The sequence below is a fragment of the Lactuca virosa genome, chromosome 5 (assembly GCF_052849685.1).
Source record: "Lactuca virosa cultivar CGN04683 chromosome 5, Lactuca_virosa_CGN04683_v6, whole genome shotgun sequence".
NCBI lineage: Eukaryota > Viridiplantae > Streptophyta > Magnoliopsida > Asterales > Asteraceae > Lactuca > Lactuca virosa.
The window spans coordinates 251,418,724-251,426,506 of record NC_136430.1 but is presented as its reverse complement, the minus strand read 5'-3'; positions in this window follow the sequence as shown (position 1 = coordinate 251,426,506).

Genomic DNA, 7,783 nt, shown 5'->3' with positions numbered 1-7,783 from the left:
TTTCATTAGAAAGAAAGTGTTTACAAAGTATGTGGTTCACATAACATAGACTACAAAGTAAATAACAAAACAAGACATGAAGCTATTATGCTCCATCTTCTGAATCCCAGTGCGCGTACTTGTCTACTGGTCTCCTGAGAATACAAGTTATTTTGAAAGAGTAGATCAACATTTAAGCTGGTGAGTTCATAAGATTTTAGTGATGTAAGTAAGTTGTAAGTTCTATTTAGAAAAGTTCGCCTGTTCTTCCAGAAAATCCTATATTTCCTGCTTTGATGAAAGATGAGTAAAAACGACTCTACAATCCTTTTTATGAGTACTAAATGGATACAAGTTATAAGAAACCTAGAGTAAACAAACAATCGATTGTGTGTATCTGCCCTAATCCCACAACCAAAAAAGGAACAGGAAATGAGGCGGAAGGCACACATCCCATTGTTTGTTAGATCATCGTTCTATATAACACTGGCGTATTCACTTGGTACTCACGGAGTTAACTGTAATAGTTCCTTTATATTTGATGAAAAGATTCTTTAAGAAAACCCTTATTTCTTTTAGTAAAAATGGTAACCACAATAGTTCCTTTTATAATCACTTAGTTTATACTAGCTATATACATAATCTAATATCGAACATATAGTTAATTGTGTGAATCTGCCCTAAGCCCACAACCAAACAAGGAACAGGAAATGAGGCGGAAAGCACACATCCAACTACCTGTTGGGTATTAATTATATATAACCTTGATGTATAAACTAAGGTATTATAGAATTAACCACCTACGGTCCTTTAAGTTATATTGGTTTAATAAAAAGGATTAAACCTTTATTTCCTTTAGTAAATTTAATAACCACAATAGTTCCTTCTATAATCACTTAGTTTATACAAGCTATATATAACCTAATATCAAACGGATAGTTAATTGTGTGAATCTGCCCTAAGCCTACAACCAAACAAGGAATAGGAAGTAAGGCAGAAAGCACACATCCAACTACCTGTCGGGTATTAATTATATATAACCCTGTTGTATAAACTAAGGTATTATAGAATTAACCACCTAAGGTCCTTTAAGTTATATTGGTTTAATAAAATGGATTAAACCCTTTTAATGGTAAGTTTCTAGTTTTATCTACCAAATGTTCTACTTGAAACGTATGTTTTGTACTAGAAAACGGTGTATTGAATTAGTGTACTATGACCTGACCCATACCTAGTACTCCTTATGATTACTTGGTGTATACGGAATATATATATATAGCTAAGATCGAATAGATAGTAAGCAGGGTGAATCTGCTCTAACCCCACAACCAAACAAGGAATAGGAAATGAAGCGGAAAACACACATCCTACTACCTGTCGGATCCGATTAATATATATCCCTGATGTATAAACTAAGGAATCATAAAGTTAGCATTATCGGCCCCTTTCTACTGAATGTACTGACTACCTTTAAAACTAGTTTGTTTTATTAAGGTCATAATGTGATGTGGTTGTACCCATACTATACGTTCTCCCTGCAAGCGATTTTGGTTACAAAATGCAACTTCAGCAAACGAATTGCTAAGCCGTGTAATAATCTCACATTAACGTTATCTTGATCTTGTATACCCAATTTATTATCACCTTTTGTTTAGAACAATGCGTTAGTGATCATTGGTATAATTTAGTATGTTCTTCTGTTATAGTATATAGTATGTTCTTTCTGTTATCGTGTATTGTATCTTCCTCCCTGTTTCTCTTTATAGTACGTTCTCTATGTTCTAGTGTCTAGTATGCTCTCTCTGTTCTAGTTTAAACTGAACCTTTAAACTATACCCATTATAGTTTACTAGTATGTTTACTTTGAACTGTTATTGACTTGAAGAAAAGACTCATTTATCTACTAAGTTATGACTGTACTTTAAAAATGGAGTTTTGTAAACTGTAAAGTAACATAACTTTAAAAGAGTTTTTGAAAAGTTTTGATCACTCATGAGCACATAAGCAATCCTTTAAAAGATGTTTATAACAAAACATTTACTCAATTATCATTGTGTTCAACTTGTATTCCCCCCCCCCCTTAAAAGCATTTACAACAGTTAAAATTTTGATTATAGGGGTATGAACTCACCTTATGTGGGTGATTCAATCGAATATGCGCGTAAGGATGATAAGTTCCATGAATGAAGTCCCGAGACACAACGAGTCCTAAATGACATATACGTCATATATTGGCATGAATTTAGTGTTTACAAGCAACTAACATGCAAGGAAATACCCTTAGGGACTAGGAAACACTTGGACTAAGTGTTAGAATCACATGTGATTCATCAAAGGGGTGGTTAAGGCCACAACAAGGTGTGTACGGCCATGGGTGTACGGCCATGGAGTGTATGGCCGTACACTCATGGTAGATTATGCACAAAAGGGTGATTTAACAATGGGGAAACTAGTGGGTCTCATGCTCAACAAGAATATGAACTAAGTTGGCATTTTGGAGGCCCTTTTGGGGTGTTTTGAGGGGTGTACGGCCATGCTAGGGTGTACGGACGTACACTCCTTTTGTTCCAGCTAAATGGTCATATCTAAGGTGTTTAGCAAGAGTTCCTAACGTATTCTAAGCATAAGGAAAGGATACTTACAATTTAGAGGCTCAAAAGGGTGTTCACGGCCACTAAGAACAAGTGTGTGTTCTTGGTGTTCTTGGTGAAAGATGAAGATCTTGAAGATCTACCCAAAAAGATGATTTCCATGGATGAAATCAAAGGGTGATACATGATTAAGAAGGATAACAACTCAAAGATGGAAGAAACACTTACGTTTTTGAAGATCTAGGATAAAGAACTCGATGATACTTGAGAGAGAATCCGATTTCTAGACTTGGAAAAGTGAGAAATGACTGAAAAATGAAGGGATCCTCTACATATGGGGGAGAGTGTACGGTCAACATGGGTGTACGACCGTACACTCATGTGTACGGCCGTACACTCATGTGTACAGTCGTACACTCCCTTTGATGGAGTGTTCGGCTCGATTTCAACGCGAAGAACTTTAGCTGACACTTCCCTAAACCCATAGCCTGATTGTACTGAGCTTAGAACCCTTAAACAGACTCTAAACAATGCTAACTTATAGCAGAAAGGGGTTTAACACTCGGTTGAATTGAATGGCTGGACTTTACAAGGCAAAAAATTTCGGGTTGTCACATCATCCCCCCGTTAGATGGAATTTCGTCCCGAAATTAGCTTTCTTAGCAGTAATACTGGGGTTGTGCTCCTCTGATTGGTGGAATACACACTCGTAGACCTGGCAACTTTGCCCTAATGTCCATGATAGGATTAATACCTGGTCCATCTATCATTACCTCGAGTATACAAGTCGTATATAATTAAGATTAGTTAGACGGTCGGATGTGCGACTCTGCCCCAGGTCCGCAACCAAACAAGGAACAGGAGATAGGGCGGAAGCACACATACTAAATCTGCGTAATCATAATTATATACCACCCTCGTGTATGCACTTAATAGTGATAGGTGGGTTGTATTCGTCTGTAGCCTCTGTGCTTGAACTTGGTCTGCTGAACGAGTGGTATTTCGGGAAGGTTTGCTGAACATACAGCGGCAAGGATTCGGAGGGCAAAGTACTCTTCGCATGAGTACTTCGGGGTTTAGAATACGAGGGACAAAACTGAGGTCTAGGTTGGACTGTCGTTACAAATGACGAAGGTTTCGTGAATTTGACGATCAAGGCTATGGAAACATATGAACTTAGTATGGTGAGGACCACGCCAACTCATGACAAATGATAGAAACAGACTCTTTACTGAACAAAAGTTTGGCCGATTTGAAAGAAACGTCTGATATATGATGATGTATCTCTAGTGTGCTCGACAATGTACTTTGTGTATACTTTCTAGTGCTTTATGTTTCTTCTTGATGTTAACACTTCTACGTATCGTACCCTGATGAGCGAGTACATACTGTGAAATTGCTTTGATAACTAGTGTCGATACTTTATACTACGATCCTCCTTGGTACCACTACGATCGCCTGGAATATACAAGTTATGAATAATTAAGATGAATTAGACAGTCGAATGAGTAACTCTGCCTCAAATCCACAACCAAACAAGGAACATGAATTAAGGCGGAATCACTCACTCTAAGTTTGCAAAATCTTAGCTATGCACAACCCTGATGTACATACTAAGCCATCATAGCTTCTCTGAACGGATCTTTTTAGTTCTCTTGAATACTGTGACTTGTTCCGATAAGTGAGTTATTATAATTACTTTTAAATGTTTTCCCCAAGTTTTAATCTTATATAAATATAAATTAATTTTTAAAGTAATTAGTTTATTTTGAAAACGTACTGCTGCTCGCTGGCGACTCCGGGGTTGATTCTCCTACGGTGATCATCAGAATTCGTCCATCCACTCCTGAGTTCTTTGTTATTGGGCAGTCCTTCCTATAGTGTCCATTCTCGCCACAGCCATAGCAGGCTTGGTTTTCTTCAACTCCGGGGACTTGGGAGATTGGTTGAGCCGGTGCCCTGCAGAAACGAACTGTGTGTCCCTTTCTGTGGCAGTTCAGGCATTGCATTTCCCGACATACTCCGGTGTGGTGATAGTTGCACTTTCCACACTTTGGGAGAGTTCCAGCATATCGACTAGCAGATGTTGGAGTACCAGGTGTCGTGGCGGCGTATATAGTACTCGTTTGTTGCTCCTGCGGGTTTCCTGTGTTGTTCGCTTCTTCTTCCTCTTGTTCCCCGACTTCCGTTTATAGTGTAGCACCCCAAAACCGGAATGGCGGAATCGTTCGGGGGTGGAGGACGTCATGTACAGTATCACAACAATGCAAAGTAGTAAAAAAGCAACAACATCATCCATTGCGTTAATAATATAATTTTAATACAAGTGTGTTCTGTCAAGTTAAATAGACAGCAAAATATGAATCAAAATAAAAGATGAGTCTTGAACGAGCTCCATCTTCTCAAAACCTGGCATCGGTACCTGTCTACTGGCGACCTGAGGATACAAGTTATTTTGAAAGAGAGTATCAGCTTTAAAGCTGGTGAGATCATAAGTATATTAGTGTCTGTATTTGTATGAAAGTATTTGTAAGTAAGTGATGTGTGAATTTGTAAAAAGGTTTGAATCTCCTAGAAAACCCTATGTTTCCTACTAAAAGTAGCCTTCTACCAAGGCATCTAGTATCTGTGTGTGTGTCTCTTGTAAGAGTATGTATTTTCCCAATCTAACTATTATTTACCAAAAATATAGTTTTTACATTACTGTTTATTGTGTGAATATCACAAAGTGAATGCAATGGGAAAATGAAATAGTACTGTAGTATTGTATTAAGTAACTACTGCTGTACTAACTACCTTAAACCAATTGTAATTTAAAGTACCATGTGATCGGCCTATACCCTGCTACCGACTATAGAACGCGACAATGTAAGATGTCGGAAGAAATGACGTTTGGCACCCGTAGACTTGCAAGTCCCACTGTAGCGAGCAACAAGGTGTAGGATAGTCAATCCAGTATAGATCTATACACAAACTCATACGCTCCCCACTTAAGGAGATTCTAGATATAAAACGGTCATGACAGGTAGTGCTCTGTCCCGTTACGTGGGTCACATAACTGTAATAGTATTCTTGTATATGTTTTGAATGTACTAGATGTATTGTGTGTTCTCTCTCTGTCTAGTATGTATGTATGTTCTCTCTGTATGGTATTGTATGTTCTCTCTCTGTCTAGCATGTATGTTTCCTTGTAAAACGTATAGTATGTACTAGCTGTATTGTAATGTATAGACTCATGTATGAACTGACTCATTGTATGATCCATTGTTCTAGTAATGGTATTAGTAACTTCCTAAACTACGCCTATTGTAGCTTACTAGTAATGTGATTTGTATGTATGAACATATCTGTATACCTTTGCTACCCAAAGGTATTGAATACAAAGAAGGAACTTTTATATCTATATACATATACATAATATATAACTAGGATTCAAACGACCTTCGGACAAATAACCGATACCCTAAGTCCACAACCAAACGAGGAACAGGAGGTAAGGTGAGTTATCAGTCCTAAGTCCTTTCAATCCTACTTATATAACTATATCTATAAAGATATGCATTTAACAGAATATAAGTGTAAAGGAAATTAAATAAAAGTATTTGACATGTAAAAGAGTTTGATAAAAGTATTGGACATGTAAAAGAGTTTGACAAAACAGTTTGAAAAGTAGTTTGTTTGATAACACAGTTTGAAAGTAAGAAATCCACATGTGATTGATATAATAACTATAAAAGATGAACTTGTATCCCCCCCATAAAAGCATTTAAAATCATTTAAAAGATTGATTAAGGGGGTATGAACTCACCTGTAGTGAGTGGTTTGGATGAACGGATAGTATAGGATGCTAAGTGTCAAGTGAAGACTTGAAGACACACAAGGATCCTAGTTAACATATAATAACACATATATGTATCCAATTAGTCATAAAACAACTAATTAACCAAGTTAAGACATCCTAAGACATGTAAAACACTTGATTTAAGTGTTATAAGTACTAAGGATTGCATCTAAGGGTTGTAGGACTTGGCTATTGAGTTTGGGGTCCAAGGGTAAACTCTTTATGAGTTTACGGTTTTGGGACCAACTCCATTGGAGTTTACGGTCGTAAACCCATGAGTTTACGGCCGTAAACTTATGGTATTTTTACCATTTTGTGATTTGAATCTTGTAAGGTCATAAGAAGCATTCCTACTTCAAGTCTAAGCCTTTGGAAGTGATTAGGGTACCATTTCACTCCTTTGTGGAGTTTACGGTCCTTGGAGCATTTCTCCTTTGGTTTACGGCCGTAAACCCAAATGGTTTAAGGTCTTTTGAGGTTTTAAGTCCTAAGCACATCAAGGATGGTATCTAGACTAGTATCCAAGGCTTGGTAAGGGACTAGGGCACACTTTGGCCCCTTCATTAGGGTTTACGGTCCAAGAACATCTTGGACCGTAAACACCTTTGATTTTGTGTTTACTTGTGTTTCCTAGATGATTTAGAAGTGTAACAAGTCTTATAACAAGCCAAGGTAAGAGTACTTACTATGTAGAAGCTTGAAAGGGTGTTAAAAGTCCATGAACACTAGTGTGTGTTCTTGGTGTTCTTGGTGAAACTTGAAGATCTACACATATGGAATGATTTCACGGATGGAATCATGTAACATCACTAGATTAAGTAAGATATCAACTTATTAGGGCAAGAAACACTTACAAGGTTGAAGATCAAGAAGGAAAATCGGATGATACTTGAGAGGATTTGAGTTTTGGATCTTGAAAATGTGAAAAAGTGGTAAATATGACTAAGTGTCATATTTATACCCCCTTAGGGTTTACGGCCGTAAACACCTTGTTTAGGCCGTAAACTCCAAACTCTTGGAGTTTTAGGACATTATTTTTGCACAATAAACCCTAGGGCATCCTCTCTCCTGTTATCTCCTGAAGTACTAGGCTTTAGAACACTCAAACTGAATCTAGACAGCTCAAAAGTTAGCAGAAACTGTTCTGACTTCTATTGAAGTGAATGGTTGTACATAATAGAAATTTCGGGTTGTCACATATAGTCCTCTCCCCTTGATTGCTCGGGAACGGGGACTACCACGCCATGGCGGACTCCATGGTCAATGAGTCGTTGGGCCAGGCGTTTGGCACTATCGAATGTGGTTGGGTTAGAAGACAGTACATCTCCTTGAATCGGGGCATATAAACCCCAGATGTATCTTTCTATGTTCT